The sequence below is a fragment of the Spermophilus citellus genome (assembly GCF_964194105.1).
Source record: "Spermophilus citellus genome assembly, chromosome: 14".
Lineage (NCBI taxonomy): Eukaryota > Metazoa > Chordata > Mammalia > Rodentia > Sciuridae > Spermophilus > Spermophilus citellus.
In genome coordinates this window covers 2,694,838-2,718,283 of record NC_138194.1, presented here as the reverse complement: position 1 = coordinate 2,718,283, position 23,446 = coordinate 2,694,838, and positions in this window count along the sequence as shown.

Sequence of the window (23,446 nt, the reverse complement as noted above, 5' to 3'; positions counted from 1 at the left end):
GACACTAGGGTTTCATGCAGCCCCTAAAGAAAAATGAAATCAGGTCATTTGCAAAAAAGTGGCTGGAACTTGAAAGGATTATGTTGAATGACAGAAGCCAAACACAGAAGGTCAAGGGTCACAGGTTTCCTCTCATATGTGGAAGCTAGAGAGGAAAAAGGAAAAGAAAGGTGTAGTGGGGATCTGATGGAAAGGGACTGGGGAAGGAGGAGAGAAGGGAAAGGGGGGTGCTGGGCAGTGACGTTGACCAGTCATACTGTCAGGCTGTGTGCACGCATGACTGTGTGACAATGCCATCGCCATGTCAGTTACAACGCCCAAGTGGGAAATATGGGGAAAACGCAACAGCAGAGAGACCAAGGTCCTAGCAGACCGCTGACCCACTGGCTTACGCAATGATGACGCCCTTTCGCTTCATGAATAGTTTGAGTCGTCTCCGGCTCTATGGCTGCTGTCCTTGTCACTGTGTATTTATGTGCCTGGGAACTGGAAAGGGGCATTTCCAGTGAGAAGCACTTTCCAAGGAAGTCTTCCATTAGATTTTTCACCAATAACTCTTCCAGCCTCCAGGGAGGCTGCCAAGCAAGTGTTTAGTCATATCCCCTAATGTTCCTAGGAGGGATGATGACAGAGACTGGGAAAGTCTCTCTAGGAGAGCTGACTACACCCTGGTGTCCCCACACCCTATCTTTATTTACCGAATTCTCTACTACACTGACCTTCATGGAATAAGCGCAGACAGAGGGCATGTGTACACATGTGAGTGAGAAAGTGGGGGGATATATAAGTTCTGAATTCGTTGTTTTTGAGTAAATTCATAAATGAGTGAACAATAAATATTAATAATCATATAGAACATTTCTGTAATGAATAAGAGCCAGATGTTCTACCTCAGGAATTAAAGTACAGTCATCAGGCAGCTGCAGCGCTTTTGAACAACTCAGGGTATGGCTGCACAAACTGAGATGGGTGGCGTCACCGGGTGATGCACTCTCATGGGACCCCTGAGGTATGCGTACTTGGTTGTTCTCGGAATGTTGCTGTGGCCAGACCCCAGTGTTCTCCTTACTCCTGAGAAGCAGGAATTCCCTTTCCACCTGTTGAAAGGCTCCTGAGGCCGGGGGAAGTTCATTAACTTCTCCAAGGCTAAAGAGCACAGTAATGGAGAAGCGGTCTCTGAACACTCGTCCATGTGACTTCATGGACGCCTTTTCCTCTGTCATTGTATTTTGCCCACTGGGCCTAGCATGGCACTTGCCCCACCAGTAGACCTGATAAGATTAGTGAGTAAGTGGGAATAAGAGAAAAGGCAGGCATGGACTGGGGGAGGGTCCAGGGGCAGGACAAATACCCCCATGAGTCTGCTTCCAGGTCTGTGCTGTCTTCCTGCTGCCCTCCTCTCTTGTCACAGCCCTGCCATCTCTCTCTCATCTGTTCCAAAGCAGTGTTCACATGACTCAGCCAGTTCAGAAGAGTCCTCAGTTCTTCTTCCCATCTGGTCCCTGCAGTCTGTGTCAAGGTCAAGGTCAATCCAATGAGGCTTCTTGGTTGATGGATTTCCCCCTAGAGATAAAGAGAATGTTAAGTGTAGAGTGTTTCCAGTCTCAGTCTGATTCTAATCATCCACCTCCCCAGTAAACACAGCGGCTTTAGTTCTCCATTCCAATGGTTCAGACAACACTCATCTGGCGATGGTATCAAAGCCTGCTGGGAATTCAAATGAACAACGTGTCCTCATAAGTCGGACTTTTCTCTTTCAGATACCTGTATTTTTAAAAGTAGTCAATATATTTTAAATTAATCAAACAAAATCATTTAACAATTAATATCAATTTGCTTACATTAGAGTCCTTGTCCAAGTAGCTTGGCCTTCCTGGCCAGGGAGATCTCATACCTCCCGCAATGTCCATCCTTGAGTGACTTAAGAACCACTCTCTTCCATTGATTCTGAAAGAAAAGTCTGACTCCCAGACAGTACCCCCGAGTGACAGGGGATGCTCACCACCAGTCCGTCTGCTGGGTGCTCGGCACTTTCCAGGCAGGGCTCTGCGGCCTGTGACCCCCATGGACAATGCTTCTATGTTATTTTGAAGCTCAAACACCTCTAAGACGACGGAGCAGAACAACCCTCACCCCCACCTACCCACCCTCAGGAAAGCCCCGTCGTGCTATGCAGATGTGCTGCTGTTTGGACATGTGAGGTGGCCCTCTGCACTCAGCCCCTCCCTGCTGCTCCTGTGACCCAGCAGGTCCATTCTGCAGGGGTCTGGGATGTCCTGGGAGGAGGTGGTCACCTGCTGCTCCCTCCTCTGGGTGCCTTCCTTCTCTGGGAATCCTCCTCTCCCTAGTCTTCCTTGTTTTCTCTCTTTTATGGTCCTATCTGCTTCTTATTTGTTCTATTAGTGAGTGAACCAAAACAGCACTAAATTTAGATAATTAAAAAAACAAGCCCTAACAATAATTTTTCATCAGATAAAAAGTAATGCTGAAATTGGATGAAATAAAATATTGCACACTGCCAAACTTATCTCATCAACCTTTGACATTATACACCAAAATATTCCCATAACTGCAGTGTAAGAAGGACCATTTTTACTTTAAACACCAAATCACTGATTTTGACAAGAAAAACAAATTTTGATGCTTAAAAGTAATATAGTAAAATTTTAGTTTCAAGACTTCTAGAGTTTTGAAATAAGTCCTGGGAGATTATCATGGTTTAACTGAGAAATAAAGCATTCTGTGACAACATGGGTTTTTTCCAGTGACCGTTAGGCACTGGTTGAACTCTGAGACTTGTTACTTTGAGATTATAAGACTGAACAATTCATTTATCCTCAGAATCTTAAACTGTAAAACTATGAGACTATGAAAAATAATCTCCCTTGTTTTAAATTACAAAACATTAAACCATTTTTTTTAAAATTTTAAACTATATTTCAAAGCAGCAACACTACTTCATTACAAAGATACACGTACATATATTTTAACAATTTGGGGATCATTTTTCTGCCTACATTCTGAAAACATTTACGTTTCCACCAATGGCTTTCTGGTGTAACACACTGAATAACGGAACCCTTACATTACAATAAAAACCGAAGTTGACAAAATTATAGTTCATTACCAAGTATTTTAGGGGCTTTGTGACATCCCCTGGAATTTTAAAGGCTGAGATTAATCACATAGATCCTCTGGCTGGTGCTGGCTTATTTTGTGGAGCTTAAGAGGCTTTGACTGCTCGTAAAGGTATCTGTGCACCTCCAAGTCTGGATCAGCTCATGTGGCAATGTGAAAATGGTGGATTTCAGATCAAAATGTGATAACAATACAATGAGAAAAATAATCCAAAACGGAAAGGAAAATAAATTATAGGCATCCCTTACTGTCCATGGGGCATGCTTCCTGGCCTCAAGGGGAAGGCTGAAGAGGCTCAGAGCCTTCATATAAAATGGCATGATGCCTACACATGACCTTCTCAGACCCTTCATGTATGCTCCATCGTCTGTACTTATCCTACTTAGTATTGTGTAAAGTTTCTGTCAATAGTTATTATACCACACTGTTCATGAATAATGACAATAAAATTGTCTGTCCATGTTCACCCAGAGGCAGTGTTTTTCACAATCGTTTTGATTCTCATTTCTTTGAGTCCATAATACAAATCCCCCTACCTGCCTAGTACAAAGAGTCAACTATCTAAGCAAGCTGAATTTTGCTGATAGTAAGCTGATAAATTATTTAAGATGTCTTGCCTCCTATGCTTGCATACTAAACATTCCAAACTCAAATCCTGGGAGTTGTTTCTCCTTATTTCCATTAGATGATCTGCTTTTAATAATATATAGGAAACAATTGTTTCTTGCTTTGTTGATTCACCAATGTTTGCTTCCACACCTTGCTGACTGTCCAACCTTCTGGCCCTGCCTAATACGTGGCGTGGATACTGCGGTGCCAGGCAGAGGGTCAGAATTCATCCTGCCATGCTTACTCAGCTGTTGTGCTCAGAAAACATCTACAGGGTCTAAATTAGAGGCTTTGAGCTTATTTGCCTCCTTTCTCAAATGGTGAGTATGATTTATCTTGAAAACATTGTTCTGAAGAATTTCTAAATAAGATCACTTCTTTTTTTTTATTTTTTAAATGTCCAGATTGTTTTCTTAACAAAGAAACTTAGATATTTCAACTGATAAACACAAGTTAATTTAATGTATATATATATATATATATATATATATATATATATATATATATATATATATAGCATTTAACATCCTATATTAAATTAGATGAAAAGTACCTCAGAATTTAATCTGATTCAGATAAAAATAAGTACTATAAAATGCTTGTTACTTGAAATTAATGTACAAGCAAATGTTCACTATTGAGGAATAATTAAATGTCAATCTGTGGGTCTAAGAAGAGAGAGGATCGGTTGTGATGTCTGTCTGCTTTACAGACTATGTAATGCACCTCAAAAGGACCCCTTCTACCACATGTGGAAACTGACCACCCCCTCGAGGTCCTTTGTCTTCTCTTGGGATCAGCAGTGTGCCTGAACTCAGACTGCTTTCTTAGGATTAGCTTTTCGGGTGGACCATACTGAAATGGCTCGAGGTGTATGATTTAAACATGTCCAGGAGGCCGGAGAGGGAAGAACACATTGACTTCAATGCCATGTCACCAATATTTGAATCACTCATTTATTATTTCTTAAAGAAATAGCCTGATGTTATTCAACTAATCTTCCAAATTCTGTTTCTTCATCTTTGAAACAGAAATGAATTTTATTAAGAATTAATTGCATATGAATGTAACCAACCAGGAATACTAACACTACAAATACAACATATTAAATGAAAAGTATCATTCATAAATATTTTAAAATAACATCAAGAGTGAGTAATTTAAGACAGTGTTGTATGCAGGCTCCCAAAGAGCAACACAGTTATCAAAGCACCTTGTTTAAGATCTAAGGCCCTTTAAATTGCTGTGTGACATGATGGGAACTTATTGTCAGGCCAGAAACCATTAAGCAGGGAGGGATTCTCAATCTCTTTGAGACCCCTTTAACTTTATGAGTCTATTTATTAGCTCTGGATAATTTACTGAATCATGAAGGTTGGGGGAAGCAATATACCCAGGTAAAGCAGAAGCAACCCATCCAAAAACTACCCAAGGAACAATGTAACCTCACAAAATAGACCCAGCAAATGTTAGCCATTTTGACTCCTTCTTTCTGTAATTTTATCCCTGAACTCAAATGACACGTGCTTTTTTAAATAGTTGTAAAGGTGTCCAGGAATGTGGAAGAAGAGGCACATGGAAACTCAGAGTCCTAAGGAAAACACAGGGCCATTAGAGTCACATCAATTTTGAGCTGCTGCACATCAGCAACAGGCTTTTGACTCTGTCTTCACCATAACCTGAGTGAGGAGGGCAAGTGCTCTGCTCCATGTTTGCCGCAGAGTGAAATGGACCGTGAACATGCCTTCCAGGTGAAGCTGCACACCAAACCCTGACTCCCCGCTGCCCACCGCCTGAGATCATCCAGAGGGATGGACTCCATTCCACTGTTCTGCCAGCTCTTGCTTTTGAGTTTATACATTATTTAGTACCAGTGGGTTCATGCCAAGCTCTTTCGTATTGATTTCCTCTTACCAAGCCCATTCCCTCGTTCTGAGCATCCGTCACAAGTTGTAATGCACCCTTCCGAGGGCCAAGTGGCCACTCCTACAAGGAGCAGTTATCAATATTTCATAATTATAATTTGTTCATAGAGAAGAGAGCTCAAATGGGGACTCTCTGCCTCTGTATTGCTTTTAATGTCAGTGGATTAGCACAAGGGTTGAAGAAGGAGGTCAACACTCATTTCTGAAATGAGATGATTGTGATTTTAATATGCCAGAGAAGAGTCGAAGGTCTCAGGGGTGGGGCTAGGGTTCTAGTGCGGCTTTCTCTCTCTTTCACTATCGTCTGTCGCTGATTTTTTCACTCATCTATTTTGCTTAAGAGATCAGTATTGGTTTAAGAATCAACTTGGACCACAGGCGATATAGGAATCTAAGTTCTCACTTGCTGCCTGTTCATCTCCACTTAACATTTATATCACAGTGTCTGTAAAATAGTTTCCTAAGTGATCCTTAACTGTGGGCATGCCTCTTCTATCACATGTTGACATTTGTTTAAGTTTGCTTTCAGCAAATCTCAGAATTTCTCAGAGCTTCATTTTCTCTAATTTTTTATATGAAACTTTCAGTTTTAAAATGGTTGAGATTCACATGCAGTTATAAGAAATAATGCAGAGAGATCCTGTGTAGCCTCTGTCCATTTGACTCCAAAGTGATCTTGCCAAGCTCACAGAATATTGTGGGATAGTCAAGACACCTGCACCCCTGCTGGTGGGCATGGAGCTCTGAGAGGGGGTGTTCTATTTTGTCTCCTGGAGGAGTTTTCTTTTATTTCATGAACTCCATCAGCGTCTGCGTCTTGTTATTTGAAACTCTTTTATTCGTCACTTATTATTGTTATTTGAAACTCTTTTATTTGGCACTTGGATCTTTATATTCTCCTTATGGAAAATAATCTTTCCTGTCATCCTTGTGTCTAGTAATCTTTTTCTCTGAAATCGCCTTTATCTAACATTAACATTTCTTGATTAAGATTTGCATTATATATATATATATATATATATATATATATATATATATATATATATATATATATATATTCTGATCCTTTTTTGTTCAAACTACCTATGTTGGAAACCATTTTTTAAATAAATAATACAGTGTATCTTTTTAAAAATTTTTACTACCAACTTCTGTCATTTGTAGAGTATGTTTAGGCCACATACACTTAAGGTAAGTCTGCCATTCTGTTGCTATCAATATTAATTATTTATTTTCTGTTCGCTTAATATTCCACTTTCTTTTTTCATTTAACATTCTCTGGGTTATTTGAAAGCTTTCAAGATTTCATCTTGGCTTATATACAGTGCTTTTAAGTATGTGGCTCTTTTATTACTTTCTTAGGGTGTAGCAGGTATTACAATGTAACAGACAACTCTGCCACAGTGTACAGAAGCCATTTGACCTCTTCAAATAAAGCGGAGAAAACTTAGGTCCATTTAGCTCCTTTCACTCTCCCCAGTTTTAATAGAATTCTCTTGGGATTTGAGTAACCAATGAGAAGTAGGACAGCCCATTCTAGTCCCCCTTTCCAGGGTTCCCACCGCGGCCCTGAGAAGCAGTGGAGGGTGGGGGTGAGGCTGGGCTTTCTCAGTGGGGACTTGCGAGGGAGAAGACATTCAGGACCCTGGACACCCACGTGCCCAGTTGACCAGGCCCCTGTGCTGCCTGCCCCCTCCTCCGCAGTCAGGCTTCCTGAGAGGTGGCGGTGGGTGCTGGGAGGCTGCTTCTTCACCGTTTAAGCTTCTTTTTGTTGTTTAAAGAAGTTTCAGTTCCCAAGTTCCCTGCAGCCAGGAATCCAGAGCACATTGAGAAGGTTTCTGTCTGAAAGAGGATCTCTGAGAAGACATGCCTTGCTGTCGTAGGAGTAAATACGGCTGGCAGAGAGGCATCGTGACAATTTAGTAGGACTGACGTGTCATCCACTGGGCCCCTGGAGGTGGCCCTAACCTCGGCATCCCCTGCTGCCCACGATGCCCGGCTGTGTAATTAGGGGTGAGGTTCTCTCCCTGTACACACGTTGTGGTTGTGAGTGTGCAGTTGTGAGCGCAGCCTCCTCCAGATGGAGCGTTGCCCCCTGCGAACCTGCAGCTCTTAGCCACGCGCAGGTGTTCACGTGTGACCTACCCACATACCAAGCTCGCAGGAAGACCTGGGTATCACTTCCACGCTAAAGCTGATGTTGCATTGGTCATGCCTTATTTATAGATTTTACCTTTACTGATAGATCAAACGACTATGAATCTCTTAGGGAAAAAAAAAGAGAGATCTTATTTTTGACTTATTAGTGCTGCTCTCATAAAATTAATTGTGGAACTCTGCAGTTTTTTCCAGAATCTGAGAGAGTTTAACACTAACAGAGGGATCACCCAGGATTTTTTAAAATGGTGATTGTACTGTTCCAAATTTTTATGATATATTCTATTTACCTTTTGCAATTATTATTGTGTTAGTATGTAAATTTTTATTTTGCTAGGATATCACCTATTTTATACAGATAATATTTTTAAAGTTGAATCTTTTCAGTATCTGCTGATTATTCTTGGATATATCTGTTTTCTTTTATTTGCATAATAGGCTCGTGAGAAGTTTGTTTTACTTACATGTAACTTCAAAAAATTCTTATTTGATTTATTTAATATTTCCTATTACATGATTTTCAGATTTCATCTCTATTCTTTCTACAGTGTTCTTGATTTACTTTAGTACATTTCTAAATTTTAAAAGAAATTTATAAGGTTTTTATTATTTGTTGATTTTCCTTTGCACTAATATAGACACTTATAATCTTTAATTTTCACCTGAGTACATTTTTTTGCCATACCACATAGATTATGAATTCATATGTTTTCCTTTCTGAAGCACCAGTTTTGGTTTTAAATTTTTGAAGAAATTTCTTTGAGAGCATCTTCCCATACACCAAGTGGTTTAGATTTATTTCACGACACCTCAGATTAAGTCTGGAGATGATACCCATAAGCCTCCCGTATCTGCATCTTAGATATTCTTTGCAGCAGGATAGAATGTTCGGTGAAGAGCCAACATGCACTTCTTCTGTGTGGGGGAGTGAGGGGTCCCCTGTGGTTCATGAATCCTGTCTGTCTGGTCAGTGTGGGCTTCCAGGGCTCTTGGCCATTTTGTCCTCTGCTCCGGTAGTTCTCTGAGCAGAGGTTCTTTATCTGAGATGAAGGCTGGACTGTGGCCTCTTTGCTATTTGTCCATCATGAAGAAAGCACAGAAACATAGAAATAGATTTTAAATTTTTCAATGGCAATTTGACAGAGCAATTTTATTTCTATGGCATCAAAAATTAAGTTTTCTAAAAATTTATTTTTGCTGCATTTGCATATTACCAGTTCATAATTATGTGTGGGTGTGATAAGCTAAAAAGAGATCAAAGACTTTAAATATAAGCCCCAAAACAATTAATCTGCTAGAAGAAAATAGGGGATTTTGGAATAGGCAAGGAATTTTTGACAAGACTGTATAAGCCCCAGAAACAAAAGCAACATTGCTTTTATTAAACTTTTCCTGTAATTAATTGATTTACTCACTACCATCTCAGTACTGGAGTAATCTGAATTTGACCACATTTTTACTCTTACAGTGAGTTATAATAAATGTTATAATATTTATATTAATATTCTTTCAGTACTACTGGAAGCTTTTTGTGTAAGGCAGCTCTGGTGCTGCTAAACAGCCTCAGCACCGGTCTAGGGGACTCTTTGCTGCTTCTTCGTTCCCAAGGACGGACTGGCTGGTATAGTAATTGTTACACAATTTTGTTTGTTTGTTTTTTATTTGGGCACTTTGAATACATGATCGCATGCTTTCCTGATCTCCAGATTTTTCTGATGAAAAACATACTTTTAGCTAGATGAAGATTTTCTGGATGCTATGAGTCCCTTTCTCTTGATGCTTCCACTATTGAGAATTTGATCACACTGTGTTTTGATGAATACCCTTTTAGGCTGAATATATGTGGAATTCTTTCAACTCTGTGAACTTGGATCTTCAGATCGTTCTCCAGACTTAGGAAGTTTTCTATCTTTGTTTAAGTAACATTTCTGCTCCTGCTTTTTCTCTGCTCCTTCTGGAAGTAACATAATTTATATATGAGTTAAACTGATGGTGTCCCATACATTCCTACACACCTCCCTCCTCCTTCTCTGCTTCCTCCACTCCTCCTCTCTTTCTCTGCCTCTGCATCACTACATTATTATTATCCCATTATTATTATTGATCATGATGATGCCACCTGGATAATCTCAAGGGATAATTTTTTTCTTCTGCTGGATCAATACTTCTGTTGAAGAGCTTCACTGAATTTTTCAATGTATTCAATGTGCTCTTCAAGTCCAGAATTTCTTGGTCATGATTTTTGTAGTTTCTGTCACTTTGTTGAGCTTCTGTTTTTGTCCACATTTTGTTTTCCTGATTTAATTTAGTTGTCACCTTCTATCTTCTTTAAAATGAAACAGTTGTGGTTTTGTGAAGGAGTTCATATATCTCCATTTGCTTGGGTTGTTTCCAGTGTTTCATTTTCTTCCATGGTGATTATTCATGATCCTACTGACCTTGTACTGAAAGTGGGTATCTTCCAGTTTTCAGACTGGATTTGGTAGGGAACGCTCTTTCTTGTCAACCTGTTCAGAGATTCCCAATGAGATCATGGAGGGAGTCCATGGAGAAGCCTGCTCATGGAGTCAGATGCCAGGTCGTCAGTTGCTGGCCTGGAGACTGGGTTCATGTGGGAAGTGTAGTGTTGGATCTACATGGATGGGTACGTGTGTGGGCCCACTGAGGCAGGCCTAGATACTGAATCAAGTGTGATCATGTGACTATGTGGAGAGAAGCCTAAGTCCTGGGCCAGCGGGGACTGACCTGAGACCTGGGGCCATGGGACTGACCTGGTGTTCAGGAAGCCCTGAAACCTGAATACTCAGGGCCCTGCCCACACCCCAGGTCTTCAGGGTCTTGCTTGGTTTCTGGCGCTGGAGCTGAAATCTACAACAAAGACATAAAAACACACATATAGAAGCTTGTTGATGATGGAATGATTATGTGTGCCTGTGTTTTTTTTCTATGTACTTGAGAGTCTTGGTCAATATTGCATGTGAAATTATTTTAAAATTGGTTTTAATTAGCTTCACTGAGATAAAGAATGTTGGTGACTTTGATTTTCCATTATGAGCTCTTCTGCTAAGTACTCAGTCATTCTCCATAATTCATAGTGCATTATCTTTTATCCATGATGGGTATGTCCCTAATGGTGTTCTTTTATTTCTTTTGTCCTCCTTCTCTATTACGATTCTTCTTTCTCTCTCTCACTGTAGACTGCTCTGTTATTGGGGGGGGGGGTGTTTGCACTTTATTCCCCACCCTGCTGGGGAGAGTGACTTCCCCCTCCTGCTCATCTGTGACTTTCCATGGGCACTCTGGCAGTGTTTTCTTAGGACCTCTGTGGGAAGGTCTTTGGGATTAGAGAAAGAACTGAGTCACTGCACAGGTGCATCTAGACTCTCCACAGTGTGCTGCCAGAAGTCATAAGCAAGGTTTTGCCTTTCCCCCATCATTGACCACACTTGCATCATGTACCTTTCTGGGTTCTGCCAGGTGGTGGAGTGTAGTACACCACTTGTGTTATTACGTTGTGCTTTCGTCTGATAGCAAATGCTTTTGAGTTTCATTATGCTTTTGGTTTTTTGGATTTCAATTTCTATGAGCTGGAGATGTAATGCAGAGATAGAGCAATTCTCTAGCATACATAACGCCCTAGGTTTGATCCCTAGCATTGCACATATGCACACACACGTACTCACACACACACACATTCATGCAAAGTGCATTAACTTCTATGAGCTTTTTCTGCCTTTTCTTTTTGTTGCACTATTATCCTATTCATTTGCAGATAAGTTCACATGTATGACTTTGTATGTGTATGAATACCTTTCCAGTTTTAGGTAATGAAAATGTTATCCATCAGTTAACCTCCAATATTGCATGATACATAATTGCATACTGCAGGTGCATACTACATTTTATTAATAGAATAATAAGTGAATAAATGACATCAATTACTAGACATTCAATGTGTTTGCTGAACAAAACTGAAGGGATGAGCAGGAACTCTGGGCTGTTTTCTATTTGGCTTTCAATTTGTAATACATATTCATCTACAGACATGTCTATTCATAAGTCTGAGTCTGTTCATAATTGGATCATTCTCTCTCCCAGGTACATAAAATTGAGAATTATCTAACACATTTCAAAAATGTAATTAAAGGCTTTCTTTCTTGGTTTCAGAAATAATGACCAATTTGTCACAGAAAGTTTTACAACATGTCATAATATTCATGTCCAGCAGTGTGACATTGGATAACTTCCTGAATTTCAGTTCTCTCATCTGCAAAATGAAGATAATATTCACAATGAAGGATTTGGAACTATTTAAATCACAAAATAATCTATAAATGGCCTATCACTGTGTTTCGCACAAAATATGTATTTTAAAATGCTGCATCTATTTTCATGCTCAATGTCAGCAACAGGCAAGGTCCTCACTCCTTAGCTCAGTGAGTACCTGAATTTAAACATGAAGTTAGAGAAGGGCTTGCCTTAACATTTTGATTTCCCAAATGGGAGTTGAACTCTGCTAGTGGATTTTCCTAAGAATGAAAAGGAACTGTGGCAAAATCTGTGGAGGTTCCTTGTTCTGTTATTTAAGCTGTACTTGGTTTCTTGGAATCTCAGGCTTAGGCTGAGGCTCTTTCTTACCTCGTACCACTAATTTACCATTACATAAACCTCGGTGCTTCTGGGAATTGCATTCCATGTAACACGCAGAAACTTAATCAGCATTTTCTGCAAGACAAACACGAACCCTGAATTCTTCAGCACGTTGCCATCCAACCCTGTGACCAACATTTCCGATTATTAATGACTGCCTGTACATGCAAAATGCATTTTTGTTTCCACTTGCTCCATTTTGTGTAAGGGATTTTGATTTTCAGAGACTGATTACTGCTTCTTGTGAGGTCCAATTCTGCATAATGGTTGATAATTATATCTTGGTTTAGATTCTGGCTCTACTTTTTACTAATATTGTGATTTGGGCAAATTATTTTGCTTCACATATATATGTGTATTTAAATTCTTTTTTTTCCAAGTCCTGGACTCAGCTCAGTGTATTTTGTCTTTATTCATTCATTAGTGTCGGGAATGTAAACCAGCATATTTTTGTATCTACTACCTCTCTAGTCTTCTCCTATTTGTCAACTCACTTAATACAGAAACCCTTAAAGGTGGGAATCACTTCTCCAAAGAATGAATAAAGTAAGGAAGATAAATCCCTTATGAACTGCCTTTTAATTACCACACTGCTCAACTCTAAGGTTACCAAGAATAGAACTGTAGCAACAGAAGATTAAGCGAGAGGCTCAAGTCAATACTACCTGACTCACAATTGAAATGGATTAAAAATAGGAGAATGAGTGTCAGAGATATCCCTAATGACTAGGAGAAGAAAAAATTCATTTTATCTAAAAATCCTCCTGTTCTGTTCTCCTTGGCTTATTGCTCATTTATAGGAAGGCAGCCAATTATAAACACACAGAAGGTGGCTCCAGGTGTCATGTGAGCTGAAGGGCATGTCTTGGTGCTCTGAATGACCTACCTGAGCTAGCTCTGGGGGCTTGTCCTCATTCCACCCACCTGCTGCCAGAGAGGTAAAGAGTCTGTTTGGGTGGCACCAGGTTCGTCCCAGTGGTTCTAGAACTCAGGAGTCCCAGGGAAGAGTGGATGGCATACACACTGCTGCAGGAAGAGGGCGCTGTTCTTATCTGAGCAAGCAGGGCAGGTTGTCTCCCTTGAAATACCTACAATGAGTATTTCTAGACCTTTAAAAATATGCATCTGTGACAATTTTTCTGCCATCTAGAGGAAAGTTTTAATATTAGAAAATTTAAGAAAATATGGAAAACTGAATACTGATAAGTTAATGGCCATCCCCAACTGGTATTAAAAGAGCTTCTCACTACAGCCTGCTCTGTAGCCATCTTCATTGCTCTGGGCTGTTCCAAATGCATTTTCAGAAAACTAGTAGAAGGTATTTGTGTGCTCAGTTCTCTTCTGTTGTTTTATTCACACACACATATGCGTGGTATATATCTTTCTGTGCATACACATTGTCTGTCTATCCATGTCTGTAGCTATAGCCACTGCAGATACACATTAAGGTTTAAGAGTGAGTTTTATGAGGTGATTACTTTCAGAGGTGGATCGAGTGGGAAGGATCATGATGGACTGTCATGACTCTCAGCAGTGCTGATGGGAAGGCACTGCCAAACCCTATGGGAAGGGTCAAGTCCACTGAGCGTTGTGCTGGGGCCAAATCCGGTTGGCATTCTGGGGAGAAGTGCTCAGAAGGAAGGTAATCACATGGGGAAGCGAGAAAAGAAGAATTCTCACAAACTCTTTCCACCAGGTCAACCACCCTGTCTGCTCCTGAGTGGGTGAAGAGTCAAATGAGCTTCAGAGGGCAAGAGAAGCCCAAGCCAGGCCATTTGTATGAACCAGTCCCACCCCCTGAATCTGTGATGCAGGGCTTAGTAGAGGATGCCAAAGAAACCTAAGAATGGAAAAGGTGAAGCATCAGACCCACCACCACGTTCCTGGTGCTTCATACACTCATACCAGCATGAGCCAGGTTTCCCACATCAGATGGCACCGCTGTTATTACCCAAGAAGGTAAAGGAATAAAATGTGCTCACAATGACACAATAGGAGTTTTCAGAAGTGAATAGAAGGTATACGGAGCAATACAATTGAAAAGGTAGAATAAAAAGTAATTTGAGATAAAAAAACAATATGATATGCCCTTAATTGCCAGTTGGAGATGAGAGAATATATGTACTTGGTAATGCTTAATAAAAAGATCATTTGATGATAGAGAAAAATGATGTTAAAGTATGACCTGAGCTCAGGGACCTTTGTGACCACATCTAAAGTTCGAACACAACCATCAGGACCCCTGAAGGAGACAGATATGAAAGGAAAGTTTAAAGTACTGATAAGATGATGTCTAAATACTCCCAATCTGACAGCGGTATGAATTTACAGGCTCAAGAAAATAATAAGCCACAGGATAAAAAAGAAAAATAAAAACTTCAGGTGAATCACAGTCCAACTGCAGGAACCAAACATGAAAAGGAAACCGTGAGGGCTGGGAGACAGCACATCACACAGAGGAGGCAGCACAAGGGACCGGGACTTCTCATCAGCAACTGGAGAGCAGTGACTGCAAAGTCCTGAAGGGAACACAAGGTGCAACCCGCCAACACAGACTCCTTTCCACAGGAAACAGCATGCAGAATGAAGGCGAGATGAAACATGTCAGCAAACCAAGATAACTCATTAGCCAGCAGCCCCTCCACGTGAGGAAGCCTGAAGGTTGTCTTCTGCTGGAGAGAAAGGACATCAGATGAACTGTGAGCTACACAGAAGTGAAGAGCCAGGGATAGTGTTCAGAGGAGGCAGATTATCAGGAAGGTTCCCCTTAGGTCCTTTAATCCTTTAATGTGCAGGTGATTCCTTAATGCACACATTCTAGCATTGCGTGGTGGCATGAGGACTATGGTAGATGCATTATACAAATGATAACTGTAGTTTAGAGGACTGGCTAGAGGACAGGAAAACTTAGGCTGTTGAAGATCCTCTTACTTTTCAAGTGATGGTCAAATATTAAGGATAATTAGCATATGGAAAGTTAAGAATGGGTATTGCTCCATAGAGATAGCCAATGGAGATCCCTACAGAAAAGTATGAGTTACAATTAAAAAGATAACATGTAAAATAAAATTGAAAATTTTTAAATTATTCAAACATAAAAGATAGTCAAGGATCAGGAATAGGAGGGAAAATGAAGAGAGCAGGGACAGAGACTATTTCCTGTAGCACTCAGCCTGTGACCTCTCTCTGGACCAGCCACTGGCCCACGGCTCCCCCTGCTGATGCACGTGTCTTCAAGTTGTCTCTAAGATTGCTGGATTTCAGGATTCTGGCTGGGAACTGATGGCAAGCTCAATAAGCTCACTGAAGATTCTGGCTTTGAAGAGCTATGGGCAGGAATGAGATGAAGCACCCTAGGGCCCCTCTCAGCAGTGGGTCAAAGGGGAGGGCGGTCAGAACAGGTGGGCACTGTACTGTAGGAGGAATGTTGCACAGGAAGAGAAGTAGCTGAGATAGCCTGAATATTGACCTCTATTCTCCAGCCCAGTGGTCTAGAGTCCCCTCTCCACTGGTCAAATGGAAGCAGAGGTCTGAGAGACCAGGACAAAGCTTTCTGCAAGGGTTAAAGTCTCAGGACAGAGTACAGCCAAGAAAGTACAGAGCAGCCATGGAAGGCACAATGGAGCGTCCTTCTATGCTCTGAGTGAACCCCGTTACCTCATTTAGGACACTAGTATAATGCCATAGGAAATAACTCTGCTTGAAAAATTACCTCCTGCTGTCTGATGTACAGAAGTTGGTGGATTTCTAATCCTGGAATGCCCACATTGTTGATCACTTAAACATTTTACATTGTAGGTAGAGATACAAAGGATTTAGCTCAGTTAAAAAGTTTCCCATGCTAAGGTCTGCAACTTTCTAATATTTGCCTAATTTTATTTTTTTCCTACCTTGCTGAGATCATTGAAGAGCAGCCCATATATCAATATGTATGTCTATATTTGAATTTTTCTAATTTGCTTTCTAAAACCAAATGCTTAAAAGGCCAGGAGGCTTCCTCAGAGTTTGCTGTACTTGATGATATTAGCAAATGTTTTACTGTGGCTTAATTTTCAGATTCAACGTGCCATTCAAATTCTGATTCCTTCTCTTTCTGATTGCTTTGGTGATCACTCTGCCAGATATCTAGTCAATATCAAGACACAACAGTAATGGCTAGTGAGATGCAATTTATTTTGATGGTTGTGAGAATAAATTGAACTAATAATATATGTGATACAAATATGTAAGTGAAAATGCATATATAAATTTAATCTGTTTTGATAAAATATAGAGGAAACAAATTGCACATATATGAAAATTTTAGACTAGTTTGAAAAAAGAGAAATAAATGTGTGATTTCTAAAGAGCAATATGAAAGGCATTTATTTTCTGTGCACAATCCTGCTCCACTAGAGGGTCTATAGGGATCAATGTGAGGGGGACATTTTTATTTAAGGAGTGTTATGGTTGGATTCAAAGTATCCCCCAAAGCTTCTATGTTAATGCAGGAATATTCAGAGGTGAGTGATTAGATTATGAGAGCTGACCTGATGAGATTATGAGGGCTAGCCTAATTAGTCCATCCTACTTTGAGCAACCTGACTTGGTCGTAACTGTAGGCTGGAGGGGAATGCCTGGAGGAGGTGTGTCAGTGGAGTGTGCTCTGGAAGGGTGCGTCTTCCCTGAGGTCCTTTCTGTCTCACTCTGCTTCCTGGCTGCCATGAGTGGAGCAGTGCTCCTCTGCTCTGCCCTCCACTCTGATGTTGGGCCTCAGCTTGACCCCAGATCAATAGAATCCACAGACTGAACCTCTGAAACCATAAACCAATGGAAACATTTCCTCCTCTCAGTTATTCTTCTCAGATATTTTGGTCACCTCAATGAAAGGCACAGAAAGGTACAGAAAATCAGCACCAAGAAGTGTTGTCATTGCTAACCTGACCATAAGGTTTAGCAGACTTTGAAACTGATTTGCTGGAAAAATTGGCAAAGTTTGGGTATGGAAGCTGGATTAGTCTGTAAGCAGAGCTTAATGGGAGCTTCCAATGGGACCTCAGAAGACCCGAATGCCAAAAACAATATGGACAGTAAAGTCTGTGCTCTCGTAAGACTTCAAAGGGGAACAGGATTCTATTGGGAATTCAACTACAGAAACTTATCTGCATTTTTTTCATGTTCTAAAACATTGTATGAAGCTGAATTTAAAGGTGATGGGCTAATCAACCAGGCAAAGGGAATTTCAAGATAGCACAGCATTCAGGCAGTGGCATGGACGTTGCTATCAGCTTTTAGCCAGATTTACTGTGAGAATCAGAGCAGAAGGCAGAGCAGAGGAATTTTAAAAACTTGAATATTGGCCCAGAAAAGTGTGTGTAAAATGGGAGCCAAAAAAATGGTGGTTGTTAAAGAGATTAAACCCACTAAAGAGATGCTAAGTACTTTCAACAGAGATTATAGAAGAATGGCTTGAAATTATCAACAGAATCGACAAGACCACACCCATTGCAAGATCAAAGGTGTAAAGTAAAAATCACTTTGAGAAGAGACCTTGGGGACATTCTGATCACAGCGGGGGGACTAGGAAGTTGTGTCCATTTACCCAGGCACTCAGAGGCTGCTGCAGCCAGGGTACCTGTCTGAGCTGGCTGCAGACCTTGGTATCATCCACATGGTGCTGTTCTTCAGAAAGGCATGATGCTGGAGGAGGGGCAAAACAGAGGCTTCCCACAAGACTTCAAAGGCAGGCCTATGAGGTGAGGCAAAGTGTGCCAGGGTCTGAGTCCCTGATGTGACCCAGAGACAGTAATGTATGAGGCTGTGAAAGTGAAGCCCAAGCTGGAATGGAGGCCCCTGTAATTAAGGGGTGCCATTACCTTGGACTGAGTGCTGAGGAGAGCTAGTGACCATTACAGATCCAGCAGAGAGATTTGGTCTAAAAGAAAGACCACATGCAGTGCAAGTGGCAAGGCCAAAGGAGCAGGGCTGTGCAAGCTCTTTGGAGATAACATCTCAGTTGTGAAGATGGCAGATGAGAAGCAACAGAACTCATTCGCCCAGTTGGTTTTTCAGTCTAATTTTGGTCTCATCCCTGCTTTTTACGCCCTCACTTCTTCCCCTTTGGAATGATAACATTTTCTCTGTGCCATTGTATATGGTTTAAGGTGCTTTTGGTTTTACAGGGGCTAACAGCCTAGGGTTTGCTCTGAGTCTCAAATGAAACTTTGACTTTTGGGCAGTGCTGAAACTGTTGAGACTATGAACACTTTTGGAAATAAACTATATGCATTTTTCATTGTGAGACAGGCATGAACATTAGGGGATCAGGAGTTGAATGTTATCAGTTTGGATATAAAGTATCTCCCCAAACTTCCTGTGTTAATGCAGGGAAATCCCGAGGTGAAGTAACTGCATTATGAGAGCTATCACCTAGTCATCCAGTCCTGGCTTTAATGGACTGAGTGGGTGGTCACTGTACCCAGAAGAGGTGGCGCTAGGGGATTTAGATTTCTGGGTTCACTCCCTGAAAGGGTTCATCTTCTCTGCAGCCCTGTTCCCTCTCTCTCTGCTTCCTGACCACTGTGAATGGAGCAGTGACCTTCTGCCATGCCCTTCCACCATGGTGCTTTGCCTCATCTTTGGCCCTGAACACTGGAGTTGACTGAGTTGAATTGAACCTCTGCAACCATGAGCCAAAATAAACTTTCTCTCCTCTAAGTTGTTCTTCTCAATTATCTTGGTCACAGCAATGAGTGGTTGATTAACCCAAGAGAATTTCATATTCTCTGGATAGAGAAAGTAATGTTGTGAGTAGATGAGTTCTGTTTTTCAGGCTAATAATCTTTACATTTTAAGTCATGAGGTTATGCTCACATAGAAATCTCAAGTATTTGATATGGGCTTTGACCTCCAAACTGGTGTAGATTAATAAATTTCTATATGAACTATTGAACATTGTCAACATTTTTGTAGTAGACTTTGCTAAGAAAAATTACCACTTTGTATAAATTAAACACTTTTTGCATCTTTCTGCCATACATATGTGTATATATATATATATTTTTTTTTTTTTTCTGGCATTTATCTTTTACAATTGAGTGATACTTTTTATTTAATTTTTTTAAAGAGAGAGTGAGAGAGGAGAGAGAGAGAGAGAGAGAGAGAGAGAGAGAGAGAGAGAGAGAGAGAATTTTTAATATTTATTTTTTAGTTCTCGGCGGACACAACATCTTTGTTGGTATGTGGTGCTGAGGATCGAACCCGGGCCGCACGCACACCAGGCGAGCGCGCTACCGCTTGAGCCACATCCCCAGCCCCGAGTGATACTTTTTATAAAGTTCAGGTTCTTTTGAATATTTCTCTAATGTGATTATACATTCATTGAGAAGATGGACCCTGAGGCTCAGGTTGCTTCCTTATCCCAGAATACATGTAATGAAAATGGTTGGTCATTAGAAACTTAATTATTTCCTTATGCAAAATGATTCCACTTCATCTTCTTAGCAGATCTGTATCTGCCCCCTCTATGCATACATTGTGCTAGGCACCGTCTTCTATATGAGGTCACAGATAATCTTTGATATTGGCTTTTTGATTTTTCATTTCTTCATAGTAGGCTAAGGCTTACTTGCTCAAAATCCTTCTATTATCAAATTAAATTTTTACACATTCAATTGATTTGAACAGAGCCTATATAAGCAGATATTTAGCCATTTAGAACCTATCTATGTTGCATACTTTGCAAAATTGCCCCTATCCTCTGCTAGGGACAGAGAAGGTGAATTCTGTGGTCATAAAAGCCCTTAGCCACTGCTGACTGCAGAGCTCTTCATCCAGGATGCTGAGCAATGCCACCCAGATATGCCTGCCTTGTGCAGTCCCTTCTCCTCCAGGAGGTCCCTGTTCTCCTGCACTTTTTCCTGGTGTCCCAAGTAGCCTCACAGCGTGGACCCTCTCATGCTCTGAGGAACTACTTCCCTGTGTGCAAAGTTTCCAAATACTCCACAGTAAAGTTTGTGCATGCCACTGCCACCTCCTGGCCACAGCTTTTTCCTTGACTAGCCCCCAAGTCTTCCCGCCCCATGCACACTGGTGACACAAAGGCAAATATGTAGAACCTTTCTCCTTTAAGAATCACGCGATCTGGTGACAGTGTAGAATGATGAGCATTTAAATATGTCTTTTGTTAAACATCCAGAAGAAGAAAAGACATACATTTGCACAACCGATTTGAATTGCATTACAAGTGAATGCTTTCCTTTTGCTTTAAGTTGCACATGTGATGAGAGCATTAGAGCCTGTTTCCACCTCCTGTAGCACACAGAAAAGCGCCATCACAGAAGATCAAACACGGTGTTGGTAGAGGCCGATGGTGTTAATGATACCACATAACTCCAGACTTTAGATTTAGAGGTTACTACTAAAGATACTAATACTTAAATATTGCCTCAGAATTAAGCTTTAATAAAAAAGATTCTTCATTTCATAAAAGTCGACTTGAGATATTTTGGAGAATTATATTTCTTATATTGTTCCTATATAGGATATTTAATTTTATATGAAAATACCCTATTTAAAATATGTACTGAGGGGCTGGGGTTGTGGCTCAGTGGTAGAGTGCTCACTTAGTGTGGGTGAGGCACTGGATTTGATTCTCAACACCATATAAGATAAATAAATAAAAATAAAGGCATTGTGTCCACCTACAACTAAAAAAAGTTATTTTACAAAAGTACTGAGATTTAATTTTACTTACTTTTAACTTAAAAACTCACCTTAAACACAGATGAAAAATGATCTTAATATTCTGTCTCCAAAGAAAGCATGCTGATTTAATTTTCACAGTGTTGTAGTTATTTGTAATAAAAGTAAAATTCTGACATTTTTTCTTTTGGGAGAAATTACTGTAATTATAAATAGCTAGATTAGCTAGCAATGCATTATTTATTTGCATTTATTTTCAATTCAACATATATATTTGAAAACAACTCTACTAGTACATTACAAAAAAAAAATATTCCACCGCTATGTGAAATGTCATTACATTTTAAGGAATTCAGTCCGTAGGTGTGTGTTCATGAGGCCCGTTTCTTTCGTCATGTCCTCATGGAGAGGGTTAACTTGTGCAGTAGCCATAAACCAAGGCTTTAAGAGGAGGCTGGCTGCATCAAGGACTCTTTGACAATGGCCCTTCTTGGTCATTTTCTGTAGCTTGGACATAATGCCCTGAATATTCAAGTCATTATTTCAGGAGAAGAGCCACAGTCTGTGTATTCTGTGGGATGTCATCCTGCAGAGTAAATAACCAGGAAGATTTCTATCCAGTAGAATTCGTCCCCAACCATTCATTATTAATTGGGAATTGAAAGACTTTTAATCCATCACACAAGGCCTCAGATCATCATAAAATTTCAATAAATTTATTAGCATTATATAAAGATATCAATTTTTTAAATTTTTATTCATTTATAGGGAAGGAAATTATACAAACATGGGTATTAATGGTACAAATAATATTTTATTTTGGAGCTAATTAATGAGTACTTTTTTCTCAAATTACTGTATTTCCAACTGAAGAATATTTGAACAACATATTTATTGAGCATAGTGTGTAAATGCTTAAATATCTTAGCACTCTTAAATATATCAAAATATAGGCAACTCAAATAGGGAGACAGACATATTAACGTCTAGTTCTATATGGCACAACCACGAAGGCAAGCATGAACTTCAAGAATGACACAGCATTGTTAGAAAATTCAAGGTCGAGCAATTTTAAACTCAAATCCTAATTTGAAGTTTCATAAAAACAAACTGTGTTACTTCCATGACCAGAACAGGTAAGAAAGCACAAGGCACCTTGAATATTTACCAAGTACCCAGTAGAAACCACCAACCCAAGAGTGAATTGGGTCCATGAACAGGCATCTCCAGGGTGGGCCTAGCAGCACACCTGGGTCTGGAACCCACCTGTCCAGGCCACCAGTGGTGTGTCCTACCTGGGCAGAGGATTTGAGAGAGCAGATGTTAAGCAGAGATGAACAAGCACCAGTCTGCGGCAGGAAAGTGAGAGAAATCCTGGATGACTCGGGGAGACTCACGAGACAGGTTACAGGAGGCCTTGGATGCCCACCGAGAAGTCCAAACGTACCTCAGTAAAAACGGAGGTTTTAGCAATGCGATGAATCCAAATAAAACTCTGAATAATTAGAGAGCAGGAATGGAGTTAGGGTGGTCTCTATGGAAACAGGACGGGGTGGGGAGAGGGGTCAGTAGGCTGCAGGAACAGTCTAGCTGACCAGCTTGTGGGGAGATGGTGGGACTGTATAAACAGGCAGACCACCCAGGGTAGCTGGCAGCAACTGGCCTGTGTGGCTCAGGGACAGAGAACCCCCAGGGATCCATGAGCAGTCTGACCACAGAGAGCAATGCAGGCCCATTTCTCCACCAACAGGTATTACATCACTTTAAAATTTAAATAAGAAAGTCATCTTATACATATACTTGAGAAAGTTTGCTCCTAGGAATACATAGAATAAAAGCAGGGCTTGCCTCATAGAGATCACGTGGTGTGGTACTCAAGTCATAGGGAATAAAGGCCTTTTAAGACCTTTATTTTGCTGGTTTTGTGAAGACAAATGTCAATGGCACTGCTGGGGAGGCATGGGGCACTCAGAACTGACGCTGCAGGAGGCATTGAGGATCCGGGGATAGAACAGGTGTTCTTCAAGTGCTTTGTGTCCACTGTGGCTGGGAACCTCAGCAAATGCTAACTCCCTAAAGGCACTTTTTTTCTGAATCAGGAGCATATGAAACTTAGATATTATCTTGTGAAAACAGCAAAATACAGACCCTGCACGGTTCCTGGCACTAACACTGAGTCTTTGACTTGCTTGGATTTTCTTACTTGAAAACACTGATAAGTCGTCTTAAGATCTTAGTTCTCAGGCTGGGGCTAGGGCTCAGTGGCAGAGTACTTGCCTAGCATG